Genomic DNA, 23,624 nt, shown 5'->3' with positions numbered 1-23,624 from the left:
ACAGCCCAGCCCCATGGGCACTCACAGAATGGAGCACAGAGCCCAGGCACAGCCCAGCCCCATGGGCACTCACAGCACGGCTAGAGGGGCTCTGTGCCCGACCTCCTTCCACCAGGACAGCCAGGGCCAGGGACAACCTGCTAACCAACAGTGCCTGTGCCATGGAAAGCTTGGTGCGTTTGTTCTGAGCTGTGCAGGGTTAACAGAAACCACTGTGCCATTATTCAGCTCCAAACCAGACTTCACCCTATTGTGACACTTGATGACAGCCCTTCCCTTCTGCCAGGGTTTTATGGCGGTGCAATAGAAGCCACTTATCCAAGCACTGAATTCCTCTTCTGTTGTTCAATGCTGTGTTGTTACAAGTTGTTGCAATGCTAGTTCACCTAGCAATAATAACTATGTAAAAAAATCACCAATGCAGTTGAATTAAATCAATCACTGGAGGATTGCTTTGGGGTTTTTTTATGGGCTTGAAAGAATATGGGGGGGAAAACAAGCCCAGATGCTAAACAAAATAACTCAGAGAAAGAAATTATACAGGCCATTACACAGTGATGTAGACTGTGACTCTGACTTTAAATTGTTAGAAGACTTATTCAATTATCAAACTGCTCAAAGTGAAGCTAAGAATAGCTGTAGAAAGATAATTACATTCTCATGGTTTAGTAGTGCCATTTGATTATTTGAAATGTCCTTTAGACTTTCCAAACTGATGCAATATAAGAACAAAAACACTTATCTCGTGCTCAAGTCAAAAGTGCTTTTCAAATATTACATGCTGTATAGTTTAGAATTTATGTAACAGTTAAAGATCTTATTGAGCTGGAAAATAAAGAGACTTTTCTTTTCCAATTTGTTCTTCAGTTATTTTCCAGTCGAGTAACATAATCCTACTTTAAAACTTACAGTCAGTAAAAAGCAGTTGACTGTTCACAAGTTTTCAGCAGGACAAACTGACAGTTATAGTTCATAAAATATGTAGACCTCTGAAACAAAGTTGTTGTGACAATTTTTAGAATGTAAATTATTAACTTCATGCATTTAATTGTATTATTTTCCTGTAACTGCCTTTCATATCACAAAGCAGTGTGTATATATGTTTACATGTGTTTGTGTACGAGTAAAAATGGTACTGGTTTAGGTGGAGAAAGAAAGAGCATGCAAAAAAAAAAATAAATATAAGTCCACACATTAAAATAATTCTCCACATAAAGGAAATTTGTGACTTAATTTTCATTTACTTAATTGTAAATAAGCACAAAGCCTACACTGTGTATTGCTGATGTAGTCACATCATCTGTGGTAAAAGGATTAATACATCACAAAGATATATTTTAAATGTTATCCATTGTATCCATTATGGATAAACAGACACAGCCAAACACATCTCCAAGCAGTCCAAGATCCACCTTTGCTGAAAGGTTTCGTTTCAGAAGCAGAACCCTCAGAAATGCATCAGTTTTGACACAGCTCTGAACTCGAAGCTGTCCAAGGTGAACATTCCCTGGTTACTCCTCACTCAGAGACTCCAATGGAAAACCTGACTTTTCAGACTGCCAATAGACATTTCAACAGCTCCACTGCACAAAAACAGATAAATTCTTCTGTTTCATTCTCAGCAGGAATGCTTACCAAGGACAGCTGATGCCCTCTATACATCAGCAGCCAGTCATTTTAACATGGATCATGTCATACCCTTTACTTTTAACTTTCCAAACGAGCTAACAAATGCTAAGGTGATGTTATTTGGGTTTGGGGCTTTTTTTGGCAGGGAGGGAGGTTTTGGTCTGGAGTTCTCCTGCTTGTTTGTTTTAATGAAAACAACTGTAAAATTCCACACTGTAATTTTATCAGGTTCATTTTAAATGATTACAGTCCTTTACATTGTGGAGACATGCAGTCCTATAACCAGAAGAAACATCATCTCTCACCAGCTACCCAGGCAATTAAAAAGGTGGGAAAACATAAATAAAATTTACAATGTGAGCTCTTCTTCTCGTTTTCAGTAGGAGTTTAAGCTAACCACATCACCTTCCCAGAGGCCCAAATGCAGATTGCTGCAATGTGAGGACTCATGACATCTGTGACACCCTGGCACTGGAAAACACCATTTAAAGTGTTCTGGGCTTGGACTGCCCACCCAATTCCTCAGCCATTCCAGCTGAAATGTGCATTGTCCATTAGGTTAACTCAATGCATTTTGGTGTCCCTTCCTGGGCCCATCCACACCAGCCAGATCGATGTGATCAGGGGGTGCTGCACTCCCCCCCAGGCAGGGAGCAGCTGGCAGAAATTCTCCATGGCATTTCCATCGCTGCAGCCACAACAGGCAAAGCCCTCACAGCCACAGCCAAAGCACAAGCCAGTCTTTCATGTCAGAAAAATAGAAACTCTTTCCAACACCAGTAAGAAGTTTCTGGAACAGAAAGGGCCTGTTAAGTAACCCAGACCTGAGCTGTGCTGTGAAGCTTCCATGCAACAGCTGCTCAACAAATGTGGATCTGAACTTGGAAGCTGACAAAGCCTTCACCAGTTTTCAAAGGAGCTTCCAGGAAGAAGAAAACATTAATACACTTTTCAAATACCAGAAAGGTGAGGCATATAAGGTATATCATCATAAGCAATCTATACATTCTAGTACAGCTTCTCTTCTTCAGCAGAAAGGAAAATGTAAAGTCCCAAGGCAAAATCTCAGAACAGGATTCAGGTAAGAAAGGTGCAAATATTTATGGAGAAGAGGAGCAGGCTGCTAGCAGAGATGAACCAAATGTTTACACAGAATGGCTAAAGGAGTTTCCAATTGCTGTCATGTCACATTTTTGTCATGGGCCTCCATTGCCTTCTTTTAGGGCAATCAAATTTCAGTCAGTGTCTGTTACCACACTTGAACTCAGCTTCAATCTGTTAGGTACATCCTTGCACAAGTGTAAGGTGAGACAGCTTTGAAAGAAGATATTTGACTGCAAATGATCCAAAAAACAGATCTCACCCTAGCCATGATACAAATACATAGATACAGGTGTATATTTAAATTTTACACATGCACAAATGCATATATGTTTGCATATATGCATAAAATATTTCAATACATTATTACACATACACACATGCATGTTATGAAGTTCTGTTATGAAGTTCTAAGCAGAAAGACTTCACTGGATCAATAGCTGCAATAAATTATTATCACGAGTTGAGAGAGTGGGACATGAGAAAACAGCATTAGCAGCCACTCCCTGAATAATTCCCCCAGTTCAAGGGACATTCTTTGAAAGCAAACTCGGAGTGCCCTGCACTGAATTAATCTGAAATGAACACAAACCCCTGCAGAGCACCCCAAGGGAAAGTCTGAGCAGGGGCCACAGCTGATCAGGAACCCAGCCCAGGCTCTGCTGCTGCTGGTTAAATGTCTCTCTGTGACTGAGCCCAGACTCACCACCAAGCCTGTTTGCCACTCCTATGAACAATTAAATATGATCCCATTAGCAGCATCAATTAAGGCAGATAAAGTAATAGCCCAACTGAATGCTCCAGGAGGCCAATGGCTGTGCTCTCACTGGATAATGGATTGCACACCCTGCTCGTGTGCTAAAGCCAGACATGGGATCAATACTTCCTTCTGCTTAGGAAGCCTGCTTGCCTGGGGCATCATAGATATCTAATTTAACATTCTCTGCTCAGGCTTTCTTCTCTTAATCAAGGAATAATACATCATTTCTTAAAAAGTACTTTTTTTAGAGGTGCAATTTCGCCATCATTGCGTTTTAAGAAAGTTTTAAGTAACTTCCTCAGCTTCAATTCCATGGCAGCAAAAGGTCCATTTATCTTGGGACACATCCCAATGCTCCCTTGGTAAAGGAGACTCTGCTGACCAGCTCAGCTGCAGGAATGTGTCCCTGTCTGCAGCCTCGCTCTCCCAGAAGGGCTCTTGAGGGGCTGCAGAATGCAGAGTTTGCATGTTTACAATTAAATAAATTGTGGGGGGGAATCAATTTGGATCATTTCATTGTTTTTCTTGTTCAAGGAGGCATATGGGTTTTTCTTCCTCGAGGAAGGCTAAAGTGAACACATTTTGTAGCATTCCCACCCTGAATCAATGCAAAGGAGAGCTCTCAGTCCCAAAATGCATCAGGAGACTGAATGCATCCCAGAAAAATGCAGCTACATCAATAAAATTTAGAGCTCACATTTTCAAGGACAATAAATACATATTTGCTATGGATTGCTGGAGAAGTTTGTCACGAGCAACATGGAAAAACCTTTCAGGTTATTGTAGGTGTGGGACTTCTAAAGGAAATGAGTTGTGAAGAAAGAAATAGTGACCTTTGCTACATTTAACTGCAAAGATGCTTCTGTGAACAGAGAGTAACCAAACAGACTAAATGGCTGCAAATGAGGCTTCAAAATACTAAACAAATAATGGCATAATCAGATTTGCATTTAGCACAGAAATCAGTGAGTAGCTTTAGCAAAGAACAGCTTTTTCAAACTGCTGATTTGGCATTTACCACAAAAATCAGAACAATCATGCTCACAGGAGCCAAGGTGTGAAATTTGTTAAGGATAAGACAAATCCAAGGGATCTGAGGACTCTGTCCATTCCTTAGAGTGACAATATCAGGGGTCTCTGGTGCCAGTGCCTGGTCGTGCCCAGCAGGGGATGGATCACACTCAGTGAGAGCTGGAAGCAGGAGGAGGAGCAGGGAAGAGCTGCTGCTGTCACCAGGTGGAGGCTCCAAGATGTGCTAAGGAGGAGTCTCAGAGAAGCACTGGATAAAACAGGAATCTCCAAGATGTGCTAAGGAGGAGTCTCAGAGAAGCACTGGATAAAATAGGAATCTCCAAGATGTGCTAAGGAGGAGTCTCAGAGAAGCACTGGATACAACAGGAATCTCAGAGCACACCCCTCTGAGCAGAGACAAGCAGCACCTGCAAGGAGCCACTGCCAAGGAGAGGGAGGCTGAGCTGTCTGGGGACTGAAAGCAGCCACTGACTTCAGGCTGTGGTTACAGACATCCTAAATGGGTTACATAATGTCATTGAGCCACTGCCACCAGGGCAAAGTGGGACTGGAAACTGCCTTTGGGACTGACATGACCTGATCCAGAGACTGCTGGAACCAGCACTGAATGAAGCACATCAGGTACCTGGTCCCAGAGTGACTCCTAAAGACTCTTCATCCATGTGCCTTGTGCAGGTGTACAGAGCAATGAACATTTCAAATATCTCTTATTTAAAGCAGCCCCTCCAAATGACTCCCTTTGCTACTGTGAATTGACCAGTCTGCATTATCAATCATTCTCCTGAGGAATTCCCAAGCCCCTTCCACCACTGACTTGGCTCTGAAAAAGCTGCACCTCAGTGCTGTCTGTATTAAATCAAGAGATTTAACTCACAACTTGAATTACAGCAAATGTATATAAATAACTTTTAACACAGCAAGAAATAAATCAATCCAGAAACTTCACTGTGAAGGCTTCCAGATATATAAAAATTCCATTTTTATTGTATTACCTAGACAAATTTCTGAAGAATGGTTAAGAAAAAGGTTTTAAGTGCAGGCAGAGCAGGCTGGCAACACTTTCTCAAATATAAATGAGCATTTATTTATCTTTCTAATACAAACACAGTGATCCCAGGAAATGCATACTGCTTGTACTATTGCTTTTTACTCATGGACAACCCAAGAACTCCTTTAGAAGTCCTCTTAAACTGGAAAACAAGGTGCCTGCTATTGGAAGGAAAATACAGACAAAGCAGCCAGATACAAAACCTGGCCTCGTGAGCTCAGACATCACATTTCTGGTCTGCACATGCTGAGAATGGACACTGCAACACTACATTCCATTTCTGAGAGTACAAATGCTCTCATGTCAGGGCAGAGACCTCTCCAGAATTACAGTGAGAGACAAGAGGTATAAGCAGAACTATTTTATTGCCATTTAGCTCTTCCCAGAGGTGCCCAAGCTCAAAAATTAGCCCTTCAGTGCTTGTCCCACCCCAGCCAGTCTCTTGAAGCTCTTCAGCACATCAGGGATTCTCAGTGAGCTCCCAAGGTTTACTGGGACCTCTCTGATTTCTGCAGTCCTGCCATAAATCCAGGATTATTTTGCTTTCACAGTCCCTCTCTGCCCGTCCATGGCCCCCAGACATGTTGTGTTAAGCCTTTATAAATCATAAGTGAGGGAGGTTTTGTTTTTCCTCTGCCACCATTCCCCATTTCTCCCTGCACCCAGTCCAACAGCCCACAGGAAAACCATCCATCCTATCCAAGTGTGCATTTGTACTGCTCCTCCTTGAGGGAATTTCAGCTCCCTGCTCGCTCTCTGCAGACACAGCATGAAAGGAGCTAGGCTTGCTTCTGACCTCGGGCTGCCCTTCCAAACTGGAACCAGTTCCTGTGGACTGTCAGATAGCACAGCAAGGCACTCAGGGCTGCCCAGCTGAGAAGGGAGGATGCTCTGTGGGAAGCAGGTAGAGACAAATTCCTGATGTGCCTGAGTGAGGTGTCCAAGTGACAAACTGAGGGAAAATGAGAACCAACACCACTGTCAGAGCTTACTCCATGAATATTTCTCCATAAAGACACACTGCAGAAAGCCTGGCTAAACACATCCTTTGCCTACTTTGAACTCAGCATTCTCAAGACACCAGCTGCACATCATCTATGAAGCATCTTGTACTTCTAAAATTTAATTTGATAATCATTTCTGTCTCCTCTATTAACTCTAATGAAGCAGGCTCATTAATTTTCCAACAGGTACTGCTTATTTCATCAAGCTGATCTGTCAAAGCACAGCAGTGTGAGGAGGGCATTCCCTCCTTCTCCAGGTCTGCAGAACTTGCTCTCCCAGGCAATGTGCTCACACTGGATTCAGGCTGGGGTCTGAGAACACTGCCAGACTTCCTAAAGCCTGGCAGAGTTATTCCTGCTGAACTGGAGACAGCAGCACTTCCTGTGCCACGTGCAAGGACACGAAGGCAGTGCTGTTATCCCTCCTACCCTGACAGATGCAGGAGCACTCAACACAAAAAATGAAGTCCCTTCTGACGTCTTAGCACAAAGCATATTTAAATGCTTAGGAGAAGACACCAGGCAGCTCTTTATCTCTGGGTGGTTAAAAGCACACACATAAATTCTGTCCTTTCGTCTCAGGTGATAAAACTGCCAAGCACTAGTCACCCAAATCACAGCAATGGGGAGCGGTGGCAAAAAGCTGAAGGGCCCCAAAATCTCAACTACCAGAGACACCACTGACAGGAGAGGCTGAATTTCCAGGAGAGAGCAAACCATGGACTGTGGCTGCATGCTGAAACAACAGACATCTGTAAACCCCTGCAAATCAGAAGCTGCCAACAGCTTCAGAGGTTTTTATAGCAAAAACCCCCATGCTAACTGGAGCTTTAAGCAAATAAAATGGAGACTCAGACAGCAGCATTCTGCAATTGCAAAGGCAAAAAAATCATCATGTTTCCTATAACTAGTTATGATTTCTCATTATACAAATGTGCCTTGAGGAGTGACATTACTGCAGGGTTATTACACCCAGTCACTGCTGACCCCTAGGTCACAAATTAAAACCAACCAGATCTACAGCTCTATTTAAATTATAATATACCTCTCATTTCGTGGAGGAATCTCATCATGAAGATCATAATTGCAAATTGCCCACCAGACACATTAGGCAGAAGTAGGATTTATTTTAAATTAAAAAGTAGCATTTCTTATACCCCACCAGCATACTGTAAGGGTCATTAAAACATTTTGGAAAGCTCCAGTTTTAGTTTGCCTTCAACTTTTCTGCGGTAGAAAAATAAATTACTTATTTGAATTAACATTCCTGATACATGATGTTAACTCTTTTCTGGCTTCTCTTGTCTCGGGTTATCCAAAACAGTTACATTTATCCTTCTACCACAGAATTTTGGAAGAGTTTAGGACCTGATTGTTAAACATGGATTTAAAAAAACATATTTTGATCAGGTTAGGCTTTATTCAAGTTTATGGTGAAAGGAAAGGAACATCTGCATCCAAACAGGCCATAGAAAAGTCACTGATGGCACTGAGCAAATGTAAACTGTTTGATAACCTGGAGCGTGTCAAGACAGGCAGAACTCTTCCACAAGGCTTGGCAATAACACAAAATATTCCAGAGAGAAAATATTTCAGTTGGAAGGGACCCACACCAATCACCTAGTTCAATTGCAATACGTAGCACCTGTAATTTTTATCCCAAAAGAGCTTAAAATGTTTGTCTGACTTCATGCATAAGAATCACTTAATCCACTGAAATACAGCAGCTAAATTAATTAGGGCTGGAATTGAAGAATAGGGATAAAAATTTGAGAGAACATTGTCATTGTTTAGAGTCTATGACATTTGTTAAAGGACAAAAAAACCAACTATGGAAGAGCACTTAAAAAAACAAACAGGAAAATAAGCACTAAAAATTACATATGAAACTGAAGCAATGTACTCTGGAATTCGCAAAGCACTGGAAGTGAATCAGTGCTTAACATCTTCTGTGGATTATATGTTTAATTTTTAGCAATCCAGTGAGATATTTTCCTAAGAATGCACATAAAAAGAGCAGAGCAAAAATTTGCTTTTTAACGTTTAAATTTCCTGGAATTTTTTTCCATCTCTGTTTGGCCAAAACTGAAAATCATTGATGCAACACAGTAGTTTGACCCCTCAGTGTGCAGGGTGTGATCAATTTGTCTGATGCCATATTAACAATTTTTCTTTTACATTAGTGCTACAAGTGTCAAGGAAACATCATTTCCTTGTCTAAGCTCTCATGGTCTAAAATGAGATGAGGCACAAAAAAAATTCAACATAAATCATAAATACTGAAACATCAGCCAAGTTCAACTATATGGGCAAAATTCTGTTCTCAAAGCACCAAATAATTGTGAACAAACACTCACAGAAAATGAACCACCACGAGCTGTCAGCTCAATCCCTTTCTGGACAGGGATTTCTTTGTGAATTGCCCCTGTGCTGCCCTGGACAAAGGCAGGGAACAGATTTCTCACTTTGAGCTGTCAGCCTTTAAAGGGAAGGGCTCCCAACAGGAACAGAAACCAAACCCCTTTGCACAGAGCCAACAGCATTGCCCAGAGTGTCACTGCAGCAGCCCTTGGCCACCAAGCACAGGTCACAGACTCGCTGCAGAACAGCAGCAGGGAAAGGCAGACCCAGGCAGAGCTGATTAACAGGGACACGCTGGAGTGGCACTGGGACATAAAGAGGGACACGGATCATCCCGATGGACAGCGGGCACGCACACAGCACAGTCAGGATTAGTAGAGTTCAAAAAAGGTGTTTGAAAGGATGAAGTGCAGATGTTCCCAGAAACTTTGTCACATATAATGTGGGGTCAAGATGCTGAAAAAGCACACAGAGGTGTGCTTGAGGAGAATGGACCCAGGCAGAATCCAAGCTCTGGGTAAATGACAGTGAGAAAAGGGGAAAGGGAAGCAAGGTCCTCTGAAGGTTGAGGTAAAACGTTTGATTCCAAAGAAAATTGGGAGCCTGCAGAGGAATAAAACGTCAAGTTAAAAATTATCAGAACCACCAGCAGTACACAATCTTTTGGCAGTATTCTCAAATCATAGATTAATTTGTTACAAAAATTGGGACATTAAGCTTTGAAAGTCTGTTCAGGGAGCAATAGAGCAAAGCAACATCTTCAAGATGTTTCAGAGAATCTGTAATGGTCAGAGGCACCTGAAAAGACTGAGCTAAAGCAACCCAAGGACACCTGACAATGGAGTCACAGAGCACCAGAGAAGGACACCAGTGCCAGTGTCCCTCAGAGCAAAGGGCAGAGACAGCAACCTGTGCCACTCATCCTGAGCAGGATCCAACGGCAAAGGGACGGGCAGGGGCGTAGGCAGATGGAGATGTGAGCTCAGAGAGAAAACCATTCTGAAAGAGAGCTGTATCCAAGGGGTGTTCCCACAAAGGAAATTATGTGCACGTGCTCACAGCAAGGATTTCCCAGAGCTGTGATTCCAACTCCCCCCATAGGCAGCAGCACCTGCCCACAAAAGATCTGACTCTGAGACACTGCAATGATCTGAGCTCTGCATTTCCTTTTCAGAAGGCTCACACCCCTCATCCACCTCTCTGCTACAACAGCACCAAGCAAGGAAGGACAGGGACATCCAATTCCTGCATGAAATACACTCCCAGAGCTACAGCACACAAGGGCACCAGGTCTTTTTTCTTGCTCAGATTTGGTGAATACCAAGCACTCTGCACACTGCAGCAGCTCCACCTGAAAGATTAATTTTGCACAAGTTTTGCAAGGTTTCTGTTGACCTCAGAAGCTGTGTTTTCACATGGATGCCAAACCAGCACCAATACCCTTCACTCAGCAAGTTCAAGATTCTCAAGGATGTATTTTCAAGAGCTCAAACCACCCTGATAACCACAGTGGTGATTATGGTGATCTGCTTTCCTGTTTAATTTCCTGCACTCTGAAACCACTGCACAAACCTGGCCTGTAAATCTGAACTTTCTTGGGTTTTAAGATCTGTGATGATTTTAGGCAAAGCTTGAAGCCAAGAGAATGCTCTGCTCAAGCTTATTTCCAAATATCTAAAAGGCACTTTTTAATTTCCTGCACTCTGAAACCATTGCACAAACCTGGCCTGTCAATCTGAACTTTCTTGGGTTTTAGCCTTGAAGATCTGTGATGATTTTAGGCAAAGCTTGAAGCCAAGAGAATGCTCTGCTCAAGCTTATTTCCAAATATCTAAAAGGCACTTACATCACTGCTTTACAGAAGCACCAGGAACCCACACACCCTCCTTCTACCAAGGCACAACACCACACAGGCACAAAGTACCCAGGTCACAGGAATAATGCTCCCTTGGAGTATTTCCTGGTGTCAGAGTTTAAAAAAAACACAAAGCACATCACAATATTCAGCCTGTTTTGTCCCTAAGAACACCCATAAATCCTTTCTCACCAGATTTTGTTCCCATCTCAGCTGGAAGCATCCTTTTCCCTTTTTATTCTCCTCCAGTTTTATCACTGGATGACAACCGGATTATGGAAGCTCTGATCTCTGCTCAAGTACCAGGCAGACAAGCACTCAAAGTCTGCAGGTGAAATAAAATTCTTATAGTGCTTGGACTTGGAGTGATGGTTGGGTTTTTCCCTTTAGGGGGTTTAATGGGTTTTTGGCTTGGGTTGATGGTTGGCTGTTTCCCTTTGGGGGTTGCTGGGTTTTGGCGTGGGTTTTTTTAATTGTTTCATTTTTGCTTTTCTTTTTAAATTCAGTTCCTCACATTCACGTGTTTGAGGCAGTGATTTTTAGGAAATTTCAACGAGTTGTCTGAATTTTCCAAAGTTATTTAGTTAGGTAAGCAAGCACCCAAATGCAGGTTTCAGCAAGGCAAACGCTTCAGCTGAACACACAGAGAAGGTTTCCTAAGCGTGTTTCCTGTGCAAGTACTCAGCACAAGGAAGCCCACACAGACTGAGCTGGTTTCTCTGCCAGGCTTTATCCACACTGAGTGACTCAACTGTGGGTAACTGAGTGGACCTTCAGGAGTACAAGATAATACCCAGAATTCTTCTCTTGTGCTGCATATTTGCTTTTCATAATTTCCATTGCTGAGCCAGCTGGCCTGCTAGACTAGAGACACTCCTTGTTTGCCCAGATAGACCCAAATGTTTGGGTTTCTGTTTTTCTGCAGCAATGTTCTCCTTGCTGCAAATTTGCTTTTCATAATTTCCATTGTGAGCCAGCTAGCCTGCTAGCCTAGAGACATTCCTTGTTTGGCCAGATAGACCCAAATGTTTGGGTTTCTGTTTTTCTGGCCAGCCCCAGAGCAAATGGGATCATCTAAGGAAAACAAGGTCTGAAATCCACTGTCAAAAAATAGGACAGAATTCCAGCAGAAATTCTGTGTATTTCAAACATTTCAAAAAGTTGCAAAAAAAAAAAAAAAAAAGAATTCCAGCAGGTCATCTGCAGAAAATGTTGTTATATTAGTGCCAGAATACCAGAATGTGCTGATTGAAACTAATTCCTTTTTTTTAAACCAGGAAAATTCAAAATGCAGAACCCAGACTGTTTTTATCTCATCTTAAGCTTTCCTTTTTCTCATTTTAAATTCCCTTGTTCCATTTGTCTTTAATCCTCCTGTATGCATTGATATGAATTATTCAATTGCAAAATTATGTTTTCTAAAGTTCATTTGATTATTTCAGCCTTTCCTTGAAATATTTTGAGACTTTGATTTTTTGCTATACTTTAGAGTAGAACCACTAAATTGCTTGAAAATTTCCCTGTTATTTTTCCAGCTCATGAAATAAGAAAATTATCATGGGGAAAAAAGCAAGAATATTCCCTCAACCTGCTAAAAATCAAAGAAATGGTGTAGAAACAATTTCAAACTAAAACCTACACGGTGTTCTAGCATGATGAAAACAGCAGACTAGGAAGGTACAGCCCTCTATGAGGTCATGGTACCTGAAGTTCAAATAAAAGCCAATAACATTGTGTGCTCATGTGTGATCTCCAGTAGCCAATGGCCCCTCCTGTTGTGTCAGGTTAGGAGGTTCACCCAAAAAGCATTGCTGGATAAAATACTGTGAGGAACTCTGCCACAGGGCAGAGCTGACCTCACTCAGCTTAGGGGCAGTGCCAGGGCAGTGCTGTCACCACCTGAGGTGAAAATTCACCTCATTTCCTTCACAAACCAGCCCGATTTACATCCTTCTTTTCTTCCTGGAGCAGTGTAAGAATGTCAGGACCTGAGCTACTCTGACCTGCTCCCTGAGGGACAGCGTGCCATTTTTTCTCACTGCAACTTTCATCTCTGAGATGAGGAAACAGCCACCAGGGATGTCAGTTTTATGGCATGTCCTGGAATGACTGGAGACAGGAAGCTCCTTTTCTGAGATGAAAAGGCAGTTTTCTACTGAGTGTCCGAGGCCAGCTACAGGAAGAGGGTTATTAGCACAATAAAAACCATGAATGGTTCACAACCATACTCCAAAGTCAGAAACAGCATCTGGATTTATGAGCTACAAATGTTCTCAGAGTCAAACAGAATCCAGCATCCTTTGGCTCTGTCCCTATCACTCCACCTTTTTTTTCTGGGCAAACATGTAATAAAAATGAAATGCATAAATGGTATGGAAAGGCTGGAGCTGCCCTTTCTTTTCATGCAGGGTTTGCAGCTGGGTATCATGGACAAGTGTCCTCTTTAATTATTATTACAAGCCAGCACAACTGCCACCATATTCTGGCAATTTCTCACCCCCCAAAGTCCATCCATTCACCCTGAGGAAATCTCTTGACAGAAACACCCAGCCCATGCTCAGATAATTGGCAGGCGCAGGCTCCCTTCCCTGGAAGCTCAGCTCAAGCTGATTTAGGCCACCTGGATATCCTGCCAGAGCCCTCCTGATGAGAGGTGCCAAATGAAGCTCTTCCCCTCAATTGTCACGAGTGCCTCATTCCATCTGCAGCCTTGATTGCCCCTCAAGTGCTCCAGGGAAGCGCTTGCTGTGCACATCAAGCAGGAAGAGGGAAGAGTGCAAAACACAGACCTAGGGTGATTATCCAAAAATCACACTGCTGAGAAATGAAACACAACATCAGTTCAAGTGTCACTAAAACAGAGTTATGAGTACAGTCAGGTAAAACACTTGACAATTGCCTATGATTTTCAGTGTTTGGAAAATAATTTCCTGGCCAGATGTTTTCACATTGTATCAGAAGTTCCCTCCCTGTCAAGTGTTGTGCATTTTCCCCAGTTTATGCTTCAAGGTGTTCATCATACTCAGTCTTTCAGGATGATCACCTGGTAGCATTAACATACAAATGTGCAGTGATTATCTCTGCTTTTCAGAATTCTTTGCATTTTGCACAAGGAAAACAAATCATAAAAGAAATAAATCAGTCTCCTTCAACTTGCATGACGCCTATTAGAAAATGAAGTTACTATGAACTCACAATCTATGAAAATTAGGTATTAATCAACTTCAAAGTAGAGAAAACTTTCACCTGAGCTTGAAAGTAGCAACACAGAGTTCGAGCCTTTCAGCAGGCTGGAGCTGACAGGCATTACTGCCTCATAAAACAAACACATTCCTTACCTCCAGGAATCATCCAGTGCTTTCATATCCTATTGATCACACTTACCCAGTGCTGAGTATCTGCAGCCATTTCTGAGGAACATACACCCACTTACAGTACACAATCATACAAAATTGGGACACTGCTTTAGAGTGTAGAGGAAAATACTATCGAATCTCCAGGTTTCTGTCGTGAAACAGTAAAAATTATGTATTTAAACTGGGTCATGTTCAACACCACCTGAATCTAAAAAAAAAGAGGTTATTTACAAAGGAATTTGATGAAGGCAGTATGATGGGAATACATCTCCAGTTTCACTGATTTCACACAAAGTATCTAAATTTGTTCCTAGTGCACTAACACAGCCATTTCTCTGTGTCTGAATTCATTATGTCCTGCTCAAAGCAAAGAGGGACCATCACAGCAACAGCTCTGTGTGGAGTCACTGCCAGACATGCTTATGCAAGATTTGCATTTTGAACCTTGTCTTGTTGCATTTCTCAATGAGTTCACAAAACAAACTTTCATGTCCATAGCACAGTGTCCTGTGACTGTGAGAAATCCAAATGGCTCCTGACAGGTGTTCAGAGGGACAGAGCACAAGTCTCCTTCACTCCCAGCAGCAACCAGTGCTGAATCCAAGGGACCACAGCCTAGGCAGGAGCACCAAATCCAGATTTACACACACCCCAATAGCATGGCCCAATGCCTTGGCTAATTCCTGGTGCTGTGCTCTGCCCACTGCTCTTGCTTCTGCTTTTCTGTTGGGCCTTTCATGTTACAGCATCAGGGCTGAGTGATTTAAAATGAAATAAATCCGATTAATCTCCCAATCCCTTCAGTTCATTTTTATTTCTTTATCCTTTGCTCTCATGGTTGATACACCCCCAGTCCTTTTGACCCCTCCACAGTTCACAGTTCTGGTACTGAAAGATTATTTTCAAAGAATATGGGCGAAAAAGCCAGAGGGAAACATCAATGCATCCACATTTCCCTTTGTTTTTCTTCACTAAACTCATACATATTGGTACTGCAGACTAACAAACAGCTTCTCTTATCAGGCAGGAGCCAGGATCACCTATTCCAGTTTTCCACTATTATCTAAACACCTGGACTCAAACCCAGAACTGATAAATCATCAAAAGCAGCAAATGAAGGGAAATGTTTCCCTAGGTTCAGAAGAAAAAACATAAATGGGAAAGTTTGTATCCAATCAATCACAAATGAGCTGCAGCACTTTGCCAATAATTTATTAGCCCAGATTTCACTATGATGACTGCACCTGCTCCTGCTCCTGCCTGGTGCTGCAGACAGTTTGCCTCTCCACCCTGAGCCGTCTCTTTCTTTGCAAGCAGTGCCAGCTCCACTGCCAAGCCAGACTCGAGCTCCAGTGGCTCTGGTGACTCCAGGATTGTTGGGGTGAGGGGCCACCAGTGCCATCCACAAGTCCCAGAAAACCAAACCTGTGTCTAAACCACTCTCCTATTCTCCTGTTCCAGGCTGGTTCTCAGAAGTTCAGGTAAATTCCTGGTACTTTTGGCCATTTGCCAGTAATTTGCATGAAAACAGGATGTCACTTTAAATTGTGCACCTCGGAGCCTCATTAAACACAGACTATGCTACTGAAAGAAATGCCATGAAGACAGTAAGAGCCAAAAGAACGAATCCTGCCTTTGATTCAAGCACAGGCAAAAGGATTACAAACTTCATGATGTGAAATGATGTCTGCACTGAGTAGGAATGACAATTAGGAGCTGGGCAAGGGATTTATATCCAACAGGCACAGTGATGATGTCTAATGTGTTCAAGCCTACATTCTTAATACATTTCTGCATTTAATATTAATTTTACTTTTCTCTGTACCAATTCCATAATTTATCTATACACATCTGATTTTATTTTTCTTCAAGTTTTGAAGTCTAGCTAAAAAATAAAGCCTAAGCAGAAATTGCACCAAGCTCTGTCCCCAGTGACTCACCAAAATCCCTGGACTGTTTTAGGAACACCTGCTCAAAGCTTACCAGCCCACAGCACGTTCTCTCCTTGACATGTGGGCTTTTAAACTTTCCCTGGTGCACACCACTGTGCTCTGCTGAGTTATTCCCTTAAAGGCTGTATTTCCATGAAGGAGACACACTTTTGCTTGGCCATAAGGCTTGTTGACTGACAAGGGGAAAAACCCCACAGTGCTTTAAGGGCACAAGCCCCATCACCACCTTTCCTAAACCTTGTTTACTCTTCCTGTGGGAGTTCCTAGAGGTAAATTAGCATCCAGGGAAAAGATGGAAGGAATTTTTTATAAAGATACCTCAAAAGAGGAACCACTGGCCCAGCATCTATTCCCCATTCTGCACCTCATGCTCTGAATTAGGCATCTTTTATTCCATACGACTTGGCTGTAGCTCTAAGAGCAGTATCATGTAATAAAATTGGAGGCAAACAACCTTTACCTGCTCCATTTTAAAGGAATAATTATTTCAGCACAGAATATGACTTAGAATTTCAAGCACATTAATCTATATTGACAGGTTTATTATTCAAGAGATTTTTCTGTTAAAACTTTACTGATTATTTAGAAACAATGAGGCAAAGTGAGTGTTATTTTTGGAAAATTAGCCATCTTTCAACACTAGCTAAGAGAAAGTCCCAACAAATGTAACTGTTTGAGGAGTAATTAATGCACTTGATGTCTATTTTTATTGCAGGACTACATGATTAATGAGCTGCCATGTTCTGAAGGCATTCCCTGGCATCTTTCTGTGAGCCTGTTCAGATAATGAGCCTTAAGAGATGAATGAAGCATGTCCTGCCAGATCTGCTGGGATGATTTCCTTGTACCACAACCAGGGGACATGAACTATCTCAGCTATTCCTAAAACAAATCTGTCTGCTCATTAATCACATCCTGTCTCACAGTGTGTGAGTGCCACAGTGAAGCAGAGAAGCACAAGACAAAAATGCACACACAGCATCAAACACCTGGACTCCTCCGCTGTGTGGCTTCCCCAGCTGAAGGAAAGGTGCACAGAGACGGTGTCAGCCCCGAGAGATCTGCTCCGCAGGGCACGGTGTGCAACGCCCTCACAGCACAGAGCACCTCAGAGACAGCCAGCAGAACCTCCCTCAGCCTGATCGACCATTTTCCAGGGCACTGGGAGCAGGACTTGTGCTGGGACACAGCACAGCCCTCCAGGCACTGTCCTTTCCTGTGGGCTGACCTGAGAAAGAGCAGGTGCAGACAGGACACTGGGCCTCACTGCTCAGGGAGTGAGTTCTGCTCTGGAAAGCAGCATCAGGGTGGCCAGCTGGGTACTCCTGGCAGGTTTCTCTGCAGAGACTGAGTCAAGAGGTCATTAGAAAGCATTTTTAAAAGAGAGGAATTCTACAGCAAACACAGGGTACTTTTAAAGCCTCATTGTCTAATTTGTGGATGGTGGTGCAGTATTTTTGGCTGCTTTTTCTGTTTGTCTCTCTTCAGAACATAATCTGAACTGTGACTTCCCTAACTCAGAGATTGCACCTAAAGCCACGTGGACAGAAGGCATTGCCCAAAAGCCTTTGCTGTCTTAAGTTATTTGGCAAACTCCTGAAATGCACCTGCTGATACCAGGAAATTATTTGGATGCCTTTAAACAGGTGTGGGGCTAACACTTGTGCCCTGGTGGTCCCTCTGTAGAGTGCAGCAGAAAAGCCACCCCAGCATCTACAATAACAGCCAATAACACCAGCATCATCACTAACACCAGCAATAAATGCAAAGTTACCCATTGGAAGTGAAGCCCTATCACCTCCTGGGCTTCTTTTCCCTGCTGCCATGAGCAGAGCTTTAGACTGCCTGAACAAAAAGGAAAGCTTGTGAAACAAGCTGTAAAATTTCACATCACTGTCACATCCAATGAATTTAGAGAGAAGCATCTCTGGACTGCAGTGTACTGTGAGAAAGTTGCCAGGAAACAAAGTATTCCTCCTTTTCTCACTGATGTTTCTCTAACCTGGTTTTCCTTTCCCTGTTCCCATTCATCAGATGCAATGGCTTATCCATTTATTTTGTACTACAATATTTTGACAGACTACAGGTTTTTGATAGATGGTAACTAGATTTACAAGTTTTCAGTTGCAAAAGAAAATAAATCCCAGAGCAGCCAGCATTTCTTATAACTTGTCCCTTTTTGTTCTATTTCTTTTATTTGCCAAGCATAAAACAAAGACCAAAACTAGATTAAGATAATTTTCACTGTTTGTTCCAGCAGAGCAACAGCAAGTTATGATGCTTTCTCTCACTTCATAAATACCCAGAAGACAGAATTTTGTTTTTATGATTTGTTGTTGTTGTTTAGGGGTTTTTTAAAACAAGAATAAAAATCTGAAGGATTCATTTGAACAAAGAGGTTTTCAAAACAGAAACAGTTCTTGTCAAGTTAGCTGCAGAGAATCCTGATAAAGATCAGGGAAACTGGATGCAATGATTACAGCTCATCTCTTTCCTGAAGTCTAGGCCAGAAACAGAAAACTGGAATCTTCTAATTGGACTGCTGCTTTTGCAACAAAACCATCCCATGTTGGTGCTTATTAAACAGCAAAGTCTGTCCAACCAACTGAATCAAATAAATTTCTAAAGCCTAAAGAAATAAACAGAGGACAGGGGAAATCTCTTCCTATTCATTTCTCAGCTAATTGGGGGAATCAGCTTTACTGGAACATTTCTGCAGTAACAGGTATGGCTTAGTCCATGATTTATTATGATGCAAGGGAATGCACATCCAAGTTTACACCAGGAATTAAGTCCAATATCATGGGATAATTAATGTGACATTGACAGAGCAGCCTGCTGTATGCATACATTACTTAGCAAGCCTGAAATACATTTGTCCTTTTCTGATAAGCAGCTGTGCAATAAATCACCCAAGCACTTTTGTCTAATTCTGCAAACCACAGCTTAAAGACTGACAGCATTAAATCAGGACACTTCCAGCTCCCAGGATCCAGGCACTTTCCTGAACTGGGCATGGCCCCCACAGGAATTTAACCATGGCAGGCACCCAGGCCTGGACACAGCAACACGTGGCACCCCAGAGGCTGCCACAAGGAAAATTCCCTCTGTCCAGCCCAAAGCAGCACAACCCCACACACACACGATGGCAACACCTGCCAGACAAGGCTGTTTCAGATCTGAGACCTGAATAGCTGAGACCTCCCAGAACAACAGAGACAGGCTCAAGGCAAACAACCTCTCCTGTAGTGAAATGACAGACTTGGGGGTTTGTTTTGTTTGGGGGATTTGTGTGAGTGGGAGAAATACTGCTCTGAAAAAGTAGTCTGAAAAAGAAAACATGAAAACAAATACATGGAAACATGGCTTTCTTTTTGGAATTTACAGATGACTTTTCAGTAGGCTGAAGCAGTGAGGGTGCTGGAGTCTTAGGAAGCTTTTAAAAGAATAAACACCAACAAAACAAACCAAAACATTTGCTGGAAAATAAAACAAGCTGCATCAGTTCAAAAGGGTAAACCCAGACGTATCTGTCTGGGGTGGACACTGTTTCTGGCACTCCTTAGAGCAGGGATAATCAGGACTTGTCACCAGAATCACTTCTCAGTCAGTACCAATGTGCCACGTGCAACACAGAGCATTAGGAGGAGAACAAACAAACGCTGGAGAACACCGGAGAGCTGCTGTGTCCAGCTGCCTGGAAGGCTCAGGTCCTGCTTTGCTCTGGGCAAGATCACACAAAGCCTGCTCTGAGCAAGCAGAAGTTTGGGTGTGCTCGTGGCTGCTGTGCCCTGCTCAGGCTCAGCTCTGCCCGGCACAAACACACCCAGTGCGGAAGGAAACACTGAGTTTATCACAGGCTGCACCTCCCTGAACTCCCCAGAAAAACCACCGCCACCGCAGGCTCGTTCCCGGCGCCGTGTGCCCGAGCCCAGGAAGCGCAGGGCCGGGCCCGAGCAGGCAGCAGGGCCGGCAGCGGGCTCGGAGCCCCGCGAGCGATTCAGGAGCCGGCAGGAACCGGGAACGGCCCCGCCGCTCCCATTGGAGCACCCGGCACTGCCCCGACTGCTGCAGTGCTGACAGGGGACAGAATCATTTGTCTTTGATTCAACTCCAGCGCTGAGTTATTGCGAGCTGGAGCTGTCTGGGGCCCAGAGGGAGACATCGTGCCCGAGTTTCATTTGCCGATATCGAAGGCCAGAGGTTTATAGAAGTTAATGAAATACAGCCAGCCCAGAGGCTGCAGAGGGTCTCCATCTCAGCAGCTGCACACAGCACCTCTGGCTGTTCCACAGGGCAGCAAACAGGCACCTGCCTTTCCAGGCTCTGATGCCACAGAAAATATTTAATGCGTTCACTGGAACTGCTGTTTTCCCATCGTGTGACTAACTGCTGGAGCTGTTCTTGTCATTTTTTAATATTTTAAGCCATGCTCAGCAAGCTTACAGAACAGGCACTGAAATGAAGACAAAAGCCCAATGCTATTGAATATTTTCATGCCTTAAGAGACTTTCTCAAGCAGCCCACGACTACAATTGGCACACTTCAAAACCTGCAGTTCATGACGTGTCCTGCACCAGCTGTTGTTAGGGAGATGGTCTTTACCTAATGAACAGGTGGACTCTGACTACAGAAAGTGCAAATCATTTCCAAAAAACTTTCCGACAGTTAAAGATTTAATCCTATATGAGGCACAGAAAGTCATATAATCCTAGTGTAAGATGAAAAGCAATTTGACAGAAAAAAAAAATCAACATTGCTTTAGAGTCATCACCAAAGGACTTAACACCTGTTTACAAGGCTTGGTTGTGTGGTTTAAAATAAATCTCAGTAATACTTTGGGGAAAATCATGATGCTATTTGCTTTCTGGGATATAAAAAGAGATTAAAGTGTCAGGAAAAGCATCAAGTTCTCTAAGATGCACTATTTACTGATAATGGCTACATAACTTTCTCTCATTACAAAGGAAAATGATCCTGGAGGAAAATATCCATGGATATCCAGTGTGAGGAACTCTATCTTTAAAGCAGCAATGCTTTTCCACTAGAATAACTTGGGGAGAAGAATTGCTCACACTTTTCTCTTTTAAATGAAACAAAGGCCCAAAGGTTGACCTTGAATGTCACTTGTGTTACAGCAGCTCCTTCAGCTCTGTCCCAAAGCCCCAAGGTCCCCAGGGCTCTGGAGCCCCATCCCACTGCACCCAGCACCAGCGCTGCTCTGGCTGCTGCACATTCCCTGAGCTGGGCAGGGGAACATCAGGAGGGCTCCACAAGAGCTCCCAGTGCCTTCCTTGCCTGTCACAGCTCCAAGCCTGCCTTCTGTGATATCAGAGCTGCTGCCTGCACGCCTGAGCAGCGTCCCAGGGAGGATCCTGCCCACACTGCACAACACTGAACTCCTTTTCCTTCACCCCAACTCTCTCTCCATCCATCTTCACACTCTGCCCCCCCTACAAGCACCACAGCAGAGCTCCTGCTGGAACACCCCTAAGCCCCTTTCCATCCCCTGCAGCTGATTTTCTGGGAAGTTGAATGTTGCAGTAACTCCTGTTCTGCTTTTGATCATCTCAGCGAGAGAGGCAAATGAATAAACAGCACAACACAGTGAGAACACAGGGACAGGTGTACAGGAGGCCAAGGGGGAGCACAGGAGAATAACTGCTCCGAAGAACCAGGAGAGGTGAGAGGAAGGGAGGGGAAGGAAGTGGCTGAGCAGCACCTCAGGTGAAGCTTTCCTGTTGCTTCTGATTTCTGCTATGAGCAAAGCTTCTCTCAGTTAAAAATGAGCTTTTCCAAACTACTGCAGAATAAAGCTGCACCCACACATCCCCTGACCTTCTCATTCATCCCTGGGTGAGCTCCTCATTCCACTGCAGCCAAGCACTGCTGTACAGCACCCTCCAGCCCAAACCCCTGATTCAAACACAGATATAAAAACATACAAACAGTCCCACACTTGCACATTTCACATCAGCTCACTTCAGTTGTCCTTCAGCACTAACAGCAGTGAGATATCAAGCGCTGTGGGTTTTAACTCGAAGGCTTCTGCATGTCTGAGCAGGCACACTCTTACCTGTAAAGATCTGGAGGCTGCTCCTCACCTGATAACATTCGGCCTCAGGCCAGGATGAAAACTTCCTCTGCAAAGGAGTTCCCAGGCAAAGGAGCTTTATTTACTCACAAGATTGCAGAAAGTTAACAGTGCATTCAGAGCAGAGAGAAGTGAAAGTTTTTCTACTGAAAACTCATGTAGGAACAAGTAAAACTTGAACAATGACTTTGATGTTCTTTGGTGCTCTATGAACTATTTTCTGTCACCATTATGCTGTGTTGCAGGTTCATTTAGCACACACCAGCTACTCTTGGCTCTGTGGAAATGCAATCCTATTCCCTCCAAGTAAAACAGATTTTTTTTTCCCAAGAATAAGCAGGATTGCACCCTCCCAATTACATCTCCAAGTGTTACCAATGTACATTAAGCACTCTTGTCAGAAGCAGTTTTATCAGTCTGTCATTTCATGAAAGACTAAATGCTGAATAAATCCCTGGAAATGATTGTGTCAAACATTTTCATACTCTCTACACTCCACTTTCACTGCACTGAAGAATGTTGCATGCATATTTGCCCACAGTGTTCTGCCTGAAGATACTCACTAGTTCTGCATTGGTGGAGAAACACGCTCAGGTTTCCGAAGAAAATGTTTTTCCTTAAAGTTTAAAGCGTTTTCTTCTTCATTCTTGTTCATTCTTTGATATATCACTGCTATAAAATACCTGCTTTTATACTGCTCTCTAATCTTGTTCAAGCACCTGAACAAGTTGATTTGGAAGGGAAATTTAAGGGATTTTTTGTTTCTTTCCTTGATCAGCTTGTTGTATTTTTTTTCGAAAATTTGTTTAGTTGGTTTGGGGTTTTTTGGTGTGTTTTTCTTTGTTTATTTGATTTTCCTTCTACTATCCCAGATTTGGATTCTTTATTCCAAATTATCTAGGTTCTCCTTTCTCACATTTCCCCCTTTTTTCCATCCATGGAACCAGACTGTCTTCAGGTTTTCCAAATGCCACAGTAGAAGCTCTGAAATAACAGGAGGCTCCTGTGGAAGCTTTTGTACCTTTGTGCAGAACTGTGTTTGCCCTGAAGAATACTTGGTTAAAAATTCTGAAGGTTAGAATGTGCTCAAAGCTGATGTGATGTTCAATTTTATTTTTTTTCTGCTAAGCCAAGCACAAAAACATTGAAATGCTTTTCGGATTATTGAGAAAATTGATAGTCTTCAACAAGCAAGACTCACCTTTCGGAACCTCACGGTGAAAAAAGCTCCACAGGATTCCCACCCCTTTAACTTTGGTTCAGGAGCAGGAAATCCAAGTTTCTACAGCAGGAACACAGCTTTTCTGTGCTTCCAAAAATGACACAGGAAAACATGATATGCACACAAATTTGAATACATCTCATCAACCAGGCACTCTACACTGAGCCAGCCCTGCACAAGGGATAAGGTTAATCCCATGTTCCTCATTTA

This window comes from Pyrgilauda ruficollis, unplaced genomic scaffold, assembly GCF_017590135.1.
Source record: "Pyrgilauda ruficollis isolate IOZ18807 unplaced genomic scaffold, ASM1759013v1 scaffold134, whole genome shotgun sequence".
Lineage (NCBI taxonomy): Eukaryota > Metazoa > Chordata > Aves > Passeriformes > Passeridae > Pyrgilauda > Pyrgilauda ruficollis.
This window is presented reverse-complemented; position numbering follows the sequence as displayed.